The sequence below is a fragment of the Phasianus colchicus genome, chromosome 9 (assembly GCF_987193195.1).
Source record: "Phasianus colchicus chromosome 9, bPhaCol1.hap1.1, whole genome shotgun sequence".
Lineage (NCBI taxonomy): Eukaryota > Metazoa > Chordata > Aves > Galliformes > Phasianidae > Phasianus > Phasianus colchicus.
Genome location: NC_143444.1, coordinates 30716239 through 30732539, shown reverse-complemented (window position 1 = coordinate 30732539; position 16301 = coordinate 30716239). Strand labels below are relative to the sequence as shown.

The 16301-nt window shown below is 43.4% G+C and overlaps 1 protein-coding gene and 1 long non-coding RNA gene across 3 annotated transcripts in view; one reads left to right on the top strand and one right to left on the bottom strand.

Moving 5' to 3' along the window:
- CACHD1 (cache domain containing 1) overlaps window positions 1–12412 on the bottom strand; it is a 138464-nt gene extending 126052 nt beyond the window's left edge. Inside the window, exons 1-2 of one of the 2 annotated variants that reach the window (XM_090146814.1) lie at window positions 12209–12412; window positions 6749–6825 (exon numbers count right to left, since the gene is read on the bottom strand). The gene's annotated coding sequence lies outside the window, so the exon portion shown is untranslated. The remainder of the gene's footprint in view (window positions 1–6748; window positions 6826–12208) is intronic. The other variant, XM_090146815.1, reaches the window with a different exon arrangement.
- Window positions 11900–14037, top strand: LOC116235581 (uncharacterized). The gene is made up of 3 exons (XR_016469391.1): window positions 11900–12032; window positions 12235–12343; window positions 12476–14037. It is a non-coding gene; the product is annotated as an uncharacterized LOC116235581 (long non-coding RNA).
- The last annotated feature ends 2264 nt before the right edge of the window (window positions 14038–16301 follow it).

Genomic DNA, 16301 nt, shown 5'->3' with positions numbered 1-16301 from the left:
TCCTACCACACAAAACAGTTCTCAGACTTGCCACATCTCTTCCAGTTTTAGTAAGGAAACAATTTCTCTTCCTATTTTAAATCTGGCAAACAAAAGGCAGAAGCCTGAAAAGCAGTAGAGAACTAGGGATGAAACAGCACAAAAGAGGGACAAAATACAATTATTAAAAATTGTTCATACCATCCACTTCCACTCCCCATAAGTAAAGCACTGCTCTTCAGTCTGACCTCCCAGCCCCTCTGCTCTGTCAAAATAAAACTGAGAGTGGGAGAGAAAACTTCTGCGAAGAGCAAAATCAGAGAGTAACATCCTTTACAATACAGGCCAGCCCAACAGCATGTCTAACACCAAGTGCCACTCTACCTTGGCTTATAGAGGATATTTTTTATGTTCATGCTTTCTGGAACATTCATGAATTATTTGGAGTGGGGAAAAACGGTCGCTCACTATGCTGCTGTTAATCAGATGGTTAATTTTTCTCTCGTGAACAAAAACCAAGTGGCCATCGGCGTAGAGCATCTGGTTCCTGTGTTCTCCCTGCAGCCACTAGATGGCAAACCAGCTTTTAGCACGCAGCTCGATCGCAGCACCTCTGTGTTTTTGCAAAACATAGGCACCAGGTCTCGGTGAGTTTGTTCATCGCTATCTTATCTTAGCAACAGTGGGTTTTAGAGAGCACAGGGCAGTTGATTTGTGCGCTGAGAATGCTTGCTATATCAGAGAGAGAAAGGGGAAAAGATCTAAAGGGTTTTAGTACCTTTCTGCTGTGCACATTTTTGATGGGTGGCTTTCAGTGGTGCCCAGCACCCTTCCTTGGGCACTCGTTCACCTGCACTGTGGCTGTAAGCACAGCTGCTGCAGGAATAGGTCAGCTGGCTGTAGCCTGGCTTGTAGCACTGCCTCAGGGCCTGCAGAACAGCTTCTCTGCCCACCTGAACTTCACTCATCTTCTCTGGTGGCTTTTCCAGCCTGTACTGAAACTCTCGTTACAACCACACCTCTGAACTACTCTACCTTACATTAAGCTGGTACAAACCACAGGCACTGAAGAAGCAGCAGTCCCCTCTGCTTGTTCAAAAACCATTCTGAAAATGTTTTCACTTCTATTTGTTGTATCCCTGCATGGTAAGCACCGCTTCTGCCTCTCAGCAAGCAGCCTTCAGCCCGCACCGCTGAAATGCCACTTCACCATCCACTCTGCTTCTTGCCTCATGAGTTTCAAAGCTCCCCAAGTTACAGTCACACTTTTATCCCTTACAACTACGCATTTTCTTGTGTTTCACCATCACTTCCCAACGGGTTCTTCCTACAGAGGATGTGAAGCAAACTGCTCATTACAGCAGGACAAATCGCCCGTCCCTGAAGGCTTACACCAATTTAATGAAGTAGGATTTGCCTTAGTGCCACTGTAATTAATGAACATGTAAAAACTCAACAACTGCTCGCAGTAATGCAAAGAGCACATTACACAAAACTAAGCCGTATTTCAAATCTCTTTTATAGAAGTAATTGAAATTAGAGACCCAATTTTACGAAGAAAACATATTTAAGTATGAACATTTACCTCTTTATATAACTGAAATTAAGATTTCTTCTCCTGCACTTATGTCAGCAAATTTTGGCCTCTTTCCCCTCTTATCCCATGCCAGGAGTTAAGAATAGACTGCGAGCTTTTAGAAAACAAGCATGTTTTGTGAGCTGGTTGCAATTGAGGAAAAAAGAAAGAAAAGAAAAGGGAAAAAAAAAAAAAAAAAGAGCACACCAAATGAGAGGCAACCCCGTGTTTGAACCTGCAGCGGGAGGTTCGGACCCGCCTTTGATCAATCAGAGCCAGCAGTTCAAAGGCACGAAGCAATCTGCTACAAGTATATTACCTGCTGCCGCCAGGTGGCACCGGGCTGCGCCCCGCGCACATCGCAGCGCTTGTCCCCATCCGCACAAAGCAGAAAGTTCACCTTTGCAATTTCCTCTCCAGTTCTGCTGGATTTATTGGAGGGGGGGGGAGAAAGTCACTCCAGTTGCAGGTGAAGACCCCGTACTAAAACAGCTCCAGGTTGTCTGAGCTGCGTGCACAAGAAGGGACATTTGGAGCCTTTCCCGCGGTCTCACAGGATGGTGTGCCACTACATAATGAAACAATTATCAAATGTATGAAACAAAGGGGTTCTGTTAAAGGAAATAAAAACAAGAAAGGCACGTCAAAAGAAAATTAACCCTATATTCTCGGTGCCTCTTGCGAAAGAAAAAAAATATCCCCTTCGTTTGAATTCAGGATTTACTGTCCTTCATACTCAATGAAGCAGTACTTTCCTTCCTAATTGATGTTGAAAACAAATGGGATCCAAAGGGAAAAGGGATTTTTTTTTGAGCAGTTATAGAGTTACCACATAAGAAATCAGAAGGAAGAAATCTCTAGTTCCCTGGAGACAAGACACCATCCTGCTTTGCAGTTTCCTTACAATTTCCCACAGACTCGGTGTCACGGGCAGAATGTGAGAACCTTGATCACACATTACAATGACCCTAAGAGTGCAACCTCACATTAGAGCCAGGAGTTGGTTCTGGCACCAGAGCTGTGTTTAGTGGAGAGCATCCCTTGTGAGGGGGCCCTGGTGCAGAGCTTGTGGGCAGGGGCCTGGCATACAGACAAGGGGAGAACTGCTGTAACTTCAGGTCTCACAGGGACTACAGCCAGATGTGAACACACCTAAATGCTGCCCCTGCACTCACCAAGACCCCTGCTGTAGATATTCAGCAATTTAAACTTCCACACACTCATCCCACTCTTCTGTTTTGTTCTCATTTTTTACCTTCCAGCCATAGGATTTCCACACAAATCTCCAGAATCTAAAATGACATAATTATAGAGAATTACATTTCACTACAATTACTCACCAGCCATTAAATTCTCCAAATCCAGTCACTATACAAAGTCCTTCTGATATTTGCAGCGCTTATAAAAAATATATATCTGATTTTTATTATACTTTGCTATACATATTTAATTTTATTATAAGTCACTATGGATTTTCCTGCAGATTTCCACAAGAACATGGCCAATTTAGTGCTGAGCACTGCCATTAAATACAGACCTCATGCCGTACCTCTCATCTCACATCCATGGGTGGCAAATTTAAAGGAACTCTATCAAAATCACTTTAACACTTTATGGCATGACTTAGGGTTGAATTTGTCCACTTACACTGACAGGGGTACAGCACACACACAGCTACTCTTTTTTGCCTGTAAGTGGATTTGGGCTGCCAGCAGTTTTACACAGGTGCATTTGCTCTGCGTAGACCACAGCTCTCTGCACTTCCTAGCTCAGATGCTGCTCCATGTAAATGCATCTCTGCCACATTTAAGGCCACCAGAGGATGAGAGGAAGGGCAGCTGCCTTTGTTCAGAATGGTGTCCCCTCCTCGAGCCCCTCAGAATTTGTGCTTCCAGGAGAGCTCAGACCATCTCCACAGGTCTCACACTAATAGATCTCTTCAAAGCCTGGGCACTGCACAAGTGTGTGGGAGCAAAGGAAAGGGAAGAATGATGTGCTCCCTCTCCTGGAATTCCACATTGATATGCTGCCTGAGACCCCATTTCTTCTGCCAGCAGATTTGCCTGGACCAAGATGGGGAATTGAGCACCGAGCAGCTACCTGAGCTGGCAGCAGTAGCGCTGCTGGAGGCTTTTCCTTTGGTTGTGTTGCTTGGCTTCCTCCCTCCCCACCACCTCCAGCCTCCTGCATAACCAGCTAGAGTTATATTCAGAGCGCAGTCCAGAATTAGCACGGAGTTGCTTGGCAGGAGGAAAACCCCAAACGGGAATTGCCTGCTGTTTGTTTTCCATACAGCACAACAACGACTAATAAAACATGCTCATGCCGCAAACCCAGATTAATAGTAAGCCCATGTAAAACCTTTGTAAATCATTACCAATTACCTGGCTTCCAGCAAAATCCTGCAGCAGAATGTTAGTCTCCACAAAGACCACAGCTGACACATGCACACACGTGTCTCCTCACCTCATGATATTTAATACCTGCAATCAATGACTGCTTAGTTTGATGGTGTCTGGATCAAACTTGGACTTGCAGGACTGTCCTAGGGCATACATGAGCTCACAGCAGCACATAAGGCTGCAAATTTTAGACACCTGAGGTCTGTGGTTTGCAAAAACAGCCCACATCCCATCAGAATTGTTACACCAGGATAAACCTGGCACGAGGACAGTATCAAATCCATTATGTTCATGTTCTTACAACAGGCCTATCATCTTACACCAACGTACAAAATGCTCTCTTGCTTTTGATGTAGAGATTCTAGACCATGTCCTGTGGTAAGCTTCAAATGAAATGCTTCTAATCCCTCTGAAAACATAAGGACAGAACAAGGGAGGAGTTCCTGGCAATTACAGAATTTGTTAATGCAGACTCAGGTATAGCTTTCACAAAAGAACACGCTCAGTGAGGAGGATTTAAAACCCTTACAGTGTTGATGGCTGACAAATGACAGAAAGAAATAGACACAAAGCTCTGCAAACCCGAGAGGAATGACTTCCACAAGGCATTGCTATGGCTGCTCAGTTCTGCTGTTAGAAGCAAAAGCAAAGATTATTTGAATATTCTGCCTTTTCCTTCTATGCCAAGGAAAATAAAATATTGTTTAAAATTGTTTATATAGCAGATCTTACTAAGGCAAGGAATATTTTTGCCATTAGGTAGAGTTTTGTGAAATCCACTTGGTGTTTTTGGGTTCTGTCTCATTGTCAAAGTTACTGCACAAACACTGACGATAAATGAAGCGAAGTGCATAAATGAGATTCCTCTAAGGCTCACCACATCACTGTGTGGGCTATTCATGCCGTATTCCTGTCTTGGTTATGCTGTGTGCCTGCTTCACCTCTCACTAAATCAAGTGAGGGAAGCTGAACCTACATAAGGTAGGGTGGCCTTTGGTTTCCTGGCAGCTCTAGGAGCCCAGGCCACGACCCCACCTTCTGCTGTACGTTTGCCCATACATTCCTGTCCCTCCCCAGGGTTCAACTGATCCTGCTGCGAACTGAGAGGGAAAGGCATCACAAAGCTAAGGAAAAAATGAAAAGGATCCTATTTCTCTTAGTTCAGCTTCCTGAGCTGGGACACCAACGGGTCATGAAGGCTCTGGTGCTGCGGTTGGGGGGAGGGAAGCAGGAGCACAGCCATTTTAGTGAGGTTTAAAGTCCCACGGAGTGTCATCCTTGAAAGAGGCTCCCACGAAGCCGAGCTGATTCATCTCAGAGAACTTCATTTGAAATGACTGCAAACGCTGAAGATTTTTTTTAGGAAGATGTTTTTATGGGAAGGAGGAAAATTAAAAATTGCACCCCCTTTGCTGGCCTCCACCAAAAGCTGGCACCTTCCACCAGACTCTTGTTGACTCTTGGCCAGCCTGCTCTGTCTGACTTGGCGCCCTCCTAAAGCTCTGCGTTATCTCATTCTTATTGCTCCTGCTTCTATAAAAACAGTTATTGGGGTGGGGGCAGACTAAATTGTAAACAAAACATATTGGACCAGTGTAATTTTATACATAACAAAACATTGAATCACCCACTGTCTGAATTATGAAATCCCCTGTGATCCCACTACTGTCTACTATCTTTAAGGAGGTAACAATGAAAGTGAGAGGAAGACACCAGTTATGAAAAAACGTGGGCCCTCGAGCTCAGTGATTAACATTATTTTTGTCTCTTTGATATCCTTCCAACCTCCCTTGCCATTGTAGCTCTGTAAGATGTCATAACTGCTTGCCAGAGGCCTTTTGCTTTTAGCAAAATTTAATGCTGTGTCCATAAAAGGAAACATTTCCATTACAGATTTCAATTTCCTTCCATTCCACACTTGGAATTTGGGATGAAAGCAGGCAAAACTATTTGAACACTGAGGGCAGAGCTAGAACTACAATATTTTGAAGACAAATAAGCTATTTGTTTGGAGTTTGTAATTGATCTGATCTCGCAATGTCTGACAAAGAGCAAAAGCTGTACAATTAAATCCTGTTTCCACAGAAGTGCAGTAGAACTTAACATCAGCAGGGCCAAGATTTTATTCTTAATGTCCCACACACACCTCTGTGGCTCAGGTCTGGAAAAAGAACAAGTTAGGAACCCACTGCACTAACATTAGAGGGGCTGAGAACTTCATGTCCTGAAGAAAACCATCAGCAGGCCAAGTCCTGCCAAATTCTGGAGTGAGGCAAAGGCAACTGAACTGAGAAACAGAATCTGGCTCCCTCTGCTCGTCTGAAAGTTAGCTTCAGAAATATTTCAACAGTGATGCCACGTACAACCCAAGCACTACAAAAAGAAATACATCATAAAAATGACCCGGTGTTTTGGTTTTTTTTTTAAAGACTGAATTAACTGTTTTCCTTGTGACATTTATTAATGTAATAAATGACCTTAAAATATGTATCCCCTGAAATAAATGTCATTGATTAGGTCAAATAAAAATATCACTTGGCCCAACAATGACAAATTTCCTGGCTGTGCTCCTGTAGGCCCAGAACTTGTTTCATTTAGGAACAAGAGTTACTGGCAGTAGCTGGGAAGGAAACTGCTTGCCAAATGTCTCCATGGGAAATTAAATAATTGAGAATATTCACTAACAAGAAAAAGAAAATAATTGCTCACTTTAGGTTACAGACCCCAAACATCCTGGATTTAGCTGCTTTTTCTGAAATAGCGGCAGTGAAATCAGAATGGATTTTGTTACCTGGCAATGCCAAGACCCTCTGGCTGGCTGGTAAAACTTCAGAGAAGAAACACAGTCCTTTCCAAGACAAGGAAGTTCTGCAAAGAAAAATGGGGTCTTCTAAAACATTTCTCATCTCATTTAGTATAAAGTTAATCTGTTCAGTGCAAACTGTGCTGACTTTAAACAGAGGAGGAACGTCCTCTCCATCCCAAAATGTATTGGCAAGAGCTACGCCTGCATTTGGATTGGGATCAGGGTTGATTCCCGTTTGCATGCAATATATCTCCCCCCAGCAGAACATTACAAGAACATGGGAAAGGAAGGAACTTGGAAAGTTCACTGCCCCATGGTGATGATGGCCTTCTGGAAGCACAGCTTCCCTGCTTTCAGAGGGGTGGGAACTCCTTCACGATCCCCAGGCTCCTGACACTTTTGTAGCCCACAAGCAATCCATTCTGACAGCTGAGCACTGTAAAACAGAAGCACTGGGTTGAGTCAGCTCCATCCTGGTGCTGCAAGTGGGACACAAGCATCCTTTACAAGCCCTGGGGATGAACTCGCCCCACTGTGTTGAACAGCATCCCACTGCTGGGAACCAGGGAGGACCAGGATTCCTGGCTCAAGGGAATGTCTGAGGGCAGACCAGGGAGAAATAGCAGAAATTGGTATTTCTGAAGGTGGAGGAATTTTAGGGGCTTTCCTTTGAGAAAGAAGATTTTTTTTCCTTCAGAAAAGTACAGAAACAGCTGAGCAGAGGAGAAAGAGACTTGAATGAGGGTTTCAGGATGCATTTCGTTAGATGATTTGAAAGGACAGAGCTTTGTTTTCTGTTTGTTTCCTTGAAATAAAGCCAATATTTGTTGAGTGGCTGCACTGTGCTTAGGCTGGAGGGTGCAGAAACCAGCTGGTGTGTCACAGAAGTGGTCAGCACTTCCCAACTCCCTGCTTCATCTCAGCTGTGCTTCTCAGAGCACACGAATTTCTCTGGGTCTCATTCACCACCACATCCTTTGTAAGTGCAGATACCCCAATTCAGGCCACATCTTGCCTTGCTCTTTTGCAGGTTCTTGTTCATTAAAATGACATCATAATTGAAGTATACTTTTTTTTTTTTAATTAGATTTTAAAACTTTTATAAGAGATTTAATCATTCCGAACATTTCTTTGTGAATAATAACAAAATAGAGACAGTGCTACCTCCTGGGTGTAGGCTTTTTATGTCACATGGCAGAACTCTTTGCCTACAAAAAGATATATCGAGTTTTGGCATTACTACTGCATCCACATTCACTGCATTTTCTGTTACTGAATACGAAAACATAGTCATCACCTGGAGAAACAAGAACATGCACATGACTATAAAGTCATCAAAACCCCACGTTCATATTTAATGAGTAATATTACACGGCTCTATTTTGTTAAACTGGCTGCTTTGTGGCTGGAATAATCACATTAGTCTTTTAATTTTGTTATTTTGAAACAAAGACATCATCTTCTCGCTTCTTTCCATTTCCCCTGTTCCTTTATAAATCCCAGCGGGCAGCCACAGATGACACATGGCTTTGTCATTTGTTTTACTCATAATCAATATGAAGTTGTCTGGAAAAATCACACGTATGCCTGGGGAACGTACTTAGTTAAGAGAGTATAGTATTATCCAAGGCAATGGCAGACAGTGAGGCTGGAAATGAGGACATAAAGAAGGGCAAAGGCTACTTCACAAAAAAAATTAGTTAAGATGCTGCCAAATCAGCCACCGCTGAGCAAACGCTGAAGGGAGAAGAAATAATTCCTGTTTAGGAAGAAGGGCCAACAGATCCCGTTTACCCAAGTTCTGGAATCAACCAAGAGTCTGCGTTTTAAAATCCACAGCTACTGCATAATTTTAACATTTTCTTACAGAGCAGACGTATAGAAGTCCATCTTTTTCCTTACCTGGATTGCAAGTAAAATATTACCCATTATTAACTGTCCATTTCTCAGGGTTGTTGGGGTTGCCTATACATGGCCTCCCCCCATACCAATCTACTGCAGAAAGGGGAGACCTTCAGATGCTGCACAGCTTTAAGAAACACCAGCTTTGTTGCCAGGCTCTAAAGGAACTAGAGATCGATGCTGTTTGCCCTGTATATCTTCTGTTTTTAAATGACTCAAATCCTATTTGCACATTTCCTGTCTATGGGTCTACTTGCCTGGTTTTCCAAATATGTACTTTTTTTTTTCTACCCAGAAAAATCTCTCTTGGCAAAAACTGTTAACATGTCTGTATTTGTCCAAGATTTTTAGACATTTATTGGTCAGATTAGAACAACAGCTCAGTGGTTCCAACCAGTCTGTTGTTTTTCAGCTCTGTACATTCAGATGGCAAAAGCACTGCTAAAATGAAGGGCAGTATGCAGCAAGTCCTACCTGCTGTAGCTGCCCCTGCTTCTTCATCCGGAGAGAAACATGGACACGCTGCAAAGGTGACCCACTGCTTATCTTCCTCATTCATCTCTTTCCTATTTGAAAATACGTGCCCACACCTGGCCACGTAGTGTCCTAAAAGCATTTCCTCCCTACACAATCCACTTTTCCTCCTGTTTACACCATTTTCTGCCAGCTTAGTGAGCAAAACTGGCTCTTCAACAGGTCAGACACACATAGGAACGAACAAAAGTGAAATGGTGAGTCTGTCCTTTCCTTCATGGCAAACAGCTTATAGGTTGACACAATCCACCCCTAAATGCTTTGAATTGCTCCAGGGTTGAACCAGGAATTGAATTCTGCCCCCAGCTGGGTGTCTGCCACTCTACGAGCTGCTTTGAGCAGCATCATTTTGAGGAGCTGAACAAACAGGCACAAAGCAGCCTGCACTGAATAAACACATGTTTACAGGCAGCAAGATGAAAAGCACTGGCATGCACACCAGGCGCCTGTATCCATGCAGTTGCTGCAATAGCAGAATAAGGGAGAAACAGTGCAAGACCCTTCCTTTTGCACCAGCATGAAACAATTCAGCATGTACAGCATATTCAACTATTACACCACGTGCAGCAGCAGCATTTGTATGGCACAGACTTATAATGTTAAGTCTTGATCGCGGTCTGTAAACGGTCTGCATATTTTCAAGACTGGTCTAACTACCAGATAAGAAAATAAATACATAAATTATATTGCAAAGAAATTGCTACAAAGCAATGTTTGAAAGGAATATTATTTATATTGCAATGCTGAACACTCAGAAATTAGGAAATGCCAGATTTATGGCTTCTTGGGCAATCTTCACAGCCTGACTGCTTAGGAAAGCCAACTTCCTTAGGATTTGAGGCCTTTTTAGCATAAAGTAACTTGTACAAAAGCAATTTTAACCTTTTTATCCTATTCACTTGATAACAACTGTTTTTGGAAAAAGGCAGGCCTTTCTGAGGATTGGGGCTTTGCAAACCTAGTTTGGAATGATTATTCTGCTTCTGACACCACTTCCTGCTATACCAGAAGAGAGTGTCCAGATCACTTGTTTTTTTGTGTCTTCTCTAACACGCACATGTTAGTTTGCCTGGATGGGACCTCTGAAATGCTAGCACACAGGACATACACACCATTCTGCAGGTGGGACTACGGTGGTTTTACAGACACAGAGCCCCTCTCACCCACATTATGGCACCTTGGTCAGAGGGCTTGTGCTGTTCTCACTGGGGCCTGCTGCCCTCAGTGCAGCATGAGATCCCAACAGGAGTTACCAAAATGATCTGACTCAAAGGAGGTGGCAATGATCTCCCAGAGGAAGAACAATGCCCACTTCTCAGTGAAAAATACTCACATTGCTCTTGCTTACCAATGAACTCTACACAGATCTCTGAAAATATGACCTTCCACGGCTACAGCTGTCCTTCCAGCTGGAGTTCTTACCATTCTTCATCCCTCCTTCCAAAAGTCAGCATCACTGCGTGAAGTCATGTGAAAACCTCATTGTTCAGTTCCCTCCTCTAGCAACATCCTTATCTCACTAGCACACGTTTTTCAAGACAGCACTAACAAGTCAACCTGAATATTATTGCGCTGTTAAATCTGCATATGTGTCTTTTTCCATAGAAATTCTATGAAGGAATAAAGTAGAAATAAACATGGCATGCGATATTGCAAACACTCTGCCTTTAGGAACATGAGAGACCTTCCCAGAGAGAATCCCCAACTCCCTGGGCATCTGCTAGCCCTCCTGGGCAGCTTTTGCTTACAGGTTAGGCAACAATGCACCAAGACCATCTAGAAGACAGTAAATCTCAACTGTCTTACCTTTCAGTACAAATTGCCTTTAAAAAAATATATATATATGTGTGTATATATATATATACACACACACACATGCACACCTCAGAAGCATTTATTGGAGCATAAAAACACTTTAGAGACAACAGAACACAGCCATTATTCAGTGATATTCAGTGTAACATCAACAGAACAGCATATAGATTTTGTTTGCTGACCCCAGAGCCAAGCTCAGCTCCTGGCTGCAGGGCCACGTGGGTGATGTGAAGCTGCCCAGAGCCCATGCAGGCTTTGCACCAGGGAATGAACTCTGATTCGGACTCAACTCAGATTCTTATCACATTTCCTGTAGCTTGCAGTGAAATTTGAGAGAAGCAAGGCCTACCAGAGCAGGGTCGTGCACAGTGAAGTCTGTTTAAACAATGTTAGGTTCAGCATAATGATTTTGTGTGATAGCAACGGAAAACAAAGCAGTCTTTAACAAAAACAAGCCATGACTTCAACAGACTGAGATTTTGTTCTGTTTGCTGCAAACCTAGGTATGAGAAGGTGAACGTAACCAAAGGGAAACCTGGACCTTGGATAGGGAAATATATTCCCTATTCTCTCAGTAAGTCAGCATGTAGGGCTTGGGAAAGGACTCAGAGCTGGACGCAGGGCACAGCTACCACTCCACACCATCTCACGGGGCTCTGCTCCTCACTGTGGGGTTGACCGAGCCTTGAGCCCAGCCCTGGTGGAATGGGATGAGCCCCACATGATGGCTGTGACACCACCAGAGGGCAAATCAACTGCTATCTCCACAGCAGCTGGCTCCTCGGGGCACTGCCCTGAGGCAGCTGCCTTAACTGCCCTCCCTGAGGCAACTGCCTTAACTGCCCTCCCTGAAGCAACTTCCCGCCCTGAGGTAACTGGCTGGGCGCCATGTTGTGCCACTGCGCTGTCATGGCCACCTGTTTCCCTGCAACTAGACACACCAACGGCTGTCCCCAGATCTCTCATTCTTGTCTGTGGGAGCACTGTCATCTCCTATCCCTTCTCACACAACGCACGGGTGTGTCTGCTCCTCCACAGACCCTCTGCTGCCATCTCCCCCCACCTCCTCCATGTGCTTCTCTGCCTTGCTGCATCCCCACTCCTCCCTCAGCCCTCACAACCTCCACACAACACCCTCAACCCCTCCATCCCACCTGCCCTCAGCTCTTTCTTTCCACGTTTACCCCGTATTACCATCACAAAGAGACTCTCTTTTGCAGCTCTTCACCTTCACAGCGGGCTGTTACCACTAGGAGGGAAGACAGGTAACCATCTTCATCCCTGAGGCAAATTAAGCACAAGTCAGACCACCTGGGCTCCACAGAACAGGTGCAGTGCTGGCCCCACAGGAGATCCACCCCCTGCCTCGTGCAGAGCTCAGGGCTCGCTGCAAGAAAGGCTACGTACTGCAGCCAATGTTAGGAAATCAGAGCACCTGTTCTTTTCTGCCCCTTAAAACAGGATGCTCTCCATACGTATGGCAGCATGTGATCTCATTTAGGGGATCTTTTCTGCAAGGATGGGTTGTTCTCGTGGTCCTCATGCAGCTGGGCTCCCTGCTTGGCAGGATCATCCCACAACAGCACTGGGAGCTCTGCATCTGCCCAAATATGTTCGCCTATGTTTACGTGGAGGATGACTGGAAATAAATGTTATTCTGGTTCCTGTTAGTTACTGTTTCAAAATATTATTAGATTTTTTTTTTTTTTAAACTGTGGAAATAAATACCCAAAATATTTGAGTGTTTATAGATACATGTACCCACACATATAAACAAGCATATGCACGCTGTACTCTGAGCACCAGCTACGTGCTGCAAAGTATACCAAAAAATAATGTGCTTCTTATGAACCTAATAGATATTTCTGTTTTGTTTTAAATTCCTCCAAAGACTAAAAAAAAAAATTACCCAATTTCATACAGGCTGCAGCATGGCAGAACATTCCTTTGTACCCTGAGGTCAAAGCTCATTAATCAACAGCTGTTATTTCCCTCTGCAGGAGCAGATAAACCACAAGTGTTAGGGTACAAATCAGAAAACAACGTCAGTACCAGGTTGCCAGTTTGGAATAGTTAAAACATTCCAAAATGTGTTGCACTGTTAAATGGGAAATAAGGGACACCACAGATGCTTCTAATAATTCCAGTTTCAAGTCAGTTTTCCCTCCTTTGTCTTAAAGAGCTTTTGATGTGTAGTCACAATATTGTCTCTCTCTCTGTTTTTAATAATTTTATATTACCTCAGCAATATAACTGTCCTGAAATATACTGAACTTTAATCTCTGAGAGATCAAACAGGAAGAAATACGACGGGATAGAGAGTGACTGAGTTGGGGGCAATATTCTCTCCCCCTATAAAAGCAAGCCCACAGCTAGATAAAAATTGCTTCTCAGATTCCACAAACGTCACATCTTTAAGAGAGGATTTCAGGCCCACAGAGAGAGCAGACTTGGGGCCACAAAAAAAAAAAACAACAAAACACAGAGCCATTGAAGATGCAGCCAAAAGCAAGCATGCTCTCCCAGAACTTGAGGATGTGGTTTGTGTGACTACATGGTGTAAGATTGGTCCCAGCACCCTCACAGCTCCTCCATTTAGCACTGCAACATCCGAGAACCATTTGGCTACTACCCTTTCACTGGAATAAATGCGCAGGCTCTGTCTCAAGCAAAACAAGAAAAAATCTGGGACAAAGGTATGAGTTTACATACCATGAAGACATTGTGATGTCTGGGGGGGGGAATTTATCAGTGCAGTATCAGTGCACAGATCAGATGGGGGCACAAAGGAGGTGCTCCAAGGAGTCACTTCAGAACACAGCCAGTTCCCCTCCAAAAGGCTTTTGTTCTCCATGAGCTGAGCTTCCCGCAGACAGAAGCCCAGCTTCCCTGATTTTCCACTGAGGTTCTCCAGAGGAACCAGAGGTGGTGAAATGCAGCTCTGCATGTCTGCTCACTCTATTCCCTGACCACAGAATGATGAATTCATATTCTAAAGAAATACTGGTTAAAATATTGTGACATACAGTCACAAGAAGATGGTGGGTTTTTTTTTTTCCTGGCAAATAATAACAGTGCTGCAATAAACAGTGAACTAAAAAGAAGACTCTTTTTGGTTTATTGTAGCACCTTGGAACTAAAGCCAATTTAATCTCTTTTGAATAAATATGTTAATGTCTCTTTTGGCTGGCTTGGGAACCTGCTTTATAACAATCTGAACACATGCATCAAAACTGTTTATGAGCTTTCCCAAATGTACAGCTTGAAGCTTCAGGCTTTTATCAAGTTCATTAAAATCCCTCAAGACTCCAGAAGGTAAAAAACACTGATTCAGACACCACTAAAATCAGTGCAAACACTCCTATGGATGGTTCCACAAGGAACATTGAGAAGCTTGTTTTCTGCAAGTGATATTACCACCACACGTAGGTGGCTCTTGCTCACCACCTGCAGCTCTATCACATTCATTAATTTCTAATTAATACATATAATTTGCAAGGGGTTGTTCTACCCTCTTTTTGCATGCGGATCATGAAGTCCCAGCTACCTTAGTGCTATGCACAGAGTGCAAGGGCATACTGAAATGAGATCCTGCCAACGAGCCAAATCCCTTCTGATAAATACACTAACTGGAGCCAATAGATATGGAAGGTACTCGTTTCATAGAAATGGTCCATAGGGAACAGCATGTGTTTGTACTTGAGATAGTTTTTGCATTGCCTGCCATACTGTCAGGAGTGTTTTGAGTTAGGTGGACATTTTAAAGTTCTTCTGGTGAATGTAGGTTACAGAACAATATTGGAACAATAAGCAAACGTAATAGAGTATTTCCAAGCCTGAAACTTTCTTGGATATCCTTATTCATGCAAAGCAAATAGTAGATTCCTTTTTGACAATTTCTCATGCTCTGGATAAACATGGACTGGTATTTCTGAGTTTCCCAGCTCAAATTTCCACACAAGTACTTCTTTGCCTTACCTTCTGCTTTCAATCCAGATGATGCAGAAACCCACTATAATAGCTCCTTTGTGGGAACAAAGGATACAAATCTTCATTTCAACCTCTGCATTTTGGTCTTTAAATCAGAAAATATTTATTCTCTTTTAATGAAATATAAGCTAAGCCGGAGAGGATGAGATTCTCCAGATTGAAGGCTTACTGATCAGTGTTTATTCAGAGTTTTACTTCCAAACCTCTAGAGCTTCTCAATCCATTATTACATTTCCAAGTCTTGGCTGCCCTATCGCTTTGAAGGAAGAAGGTAAGATGATTCTAGCATTTAGCAACAGCAATCTGGAAAATTCCCTCTTCCTTCTTTTGCCATTAAAATAGCTTTCATCTGCAGGTCTGCATTCTCACCTGAGGAGTAATTTCTTAATATCTGGCAGGATCTCTTCTTCACATTATCTAATCGGTTTCTAGAAGATGGTTTTTTTTTTCTCCCTCTAATCTCTCTGTGATGAATTCCTGCCTCTCTGCTCTAGCATTTGTTCCCTTAGCAGCATTTGTGAGCCAAGACTGTGATTTCAGCCTCACAGTTCACAAACTTCAACCGCCGAGAGAGAGAGGAGGGCAGGAAGAGGTCTTCATAAGAGGTTTCAGGTGTAATGTGCAGTGCTGGCTTCCAGCTCCTAACTGTGAGCCTAAAAATATTTTAACCTTAAGGATACAGCTTGCTTTGAAACAAAGCGGAACAAAGCTAAACTGAACTGTGAGTGAGCTTTTCTGGTTGAACGTAAAACCACAAGGTGTGTCAGGGACTATTCCCACTGCTGCTCCACTAAGCATTAGGTTACTGCTTTCCTACTCAGGTGATTAAAGTTAAGTATGCAAATTCACAGCTGTGCCCACCTAGATAAGAGGCAGTCCTGTGGGAGCTAAGCATGCACAGCACTGATGTAAGCGTGGTTTGGCTTCAGTGTGCCTCATTCTTGTCTTTGGAATCATGTCCAGTGTGTTCAAATTTGTCCCAGTGGGTCAGATAAGCCTTGGTGTTCCATCCAGCAGAGGCCAGCTGCTCAGGTGCCTATGAGCTGGTTCTGCCAGCCTGTGAAGGTTCAAAGAGGGCCTCCTGGAGATACTTTCATTTTCTTCATACATTTATTGACAGCAAATACCTTGGTATCACTGACTGTGATCTGTCAAGATCCTTTTCAGCACTGTTTTTCCACATACATCATGTCATCCATGATGCAGAGATTCTTTCTTCTCCACTGACTTCATTTTCAGCATGTATTTTACTGAAACTTTTGCATAACTGCGTAATCTGAGGACCACAAACCTGTTT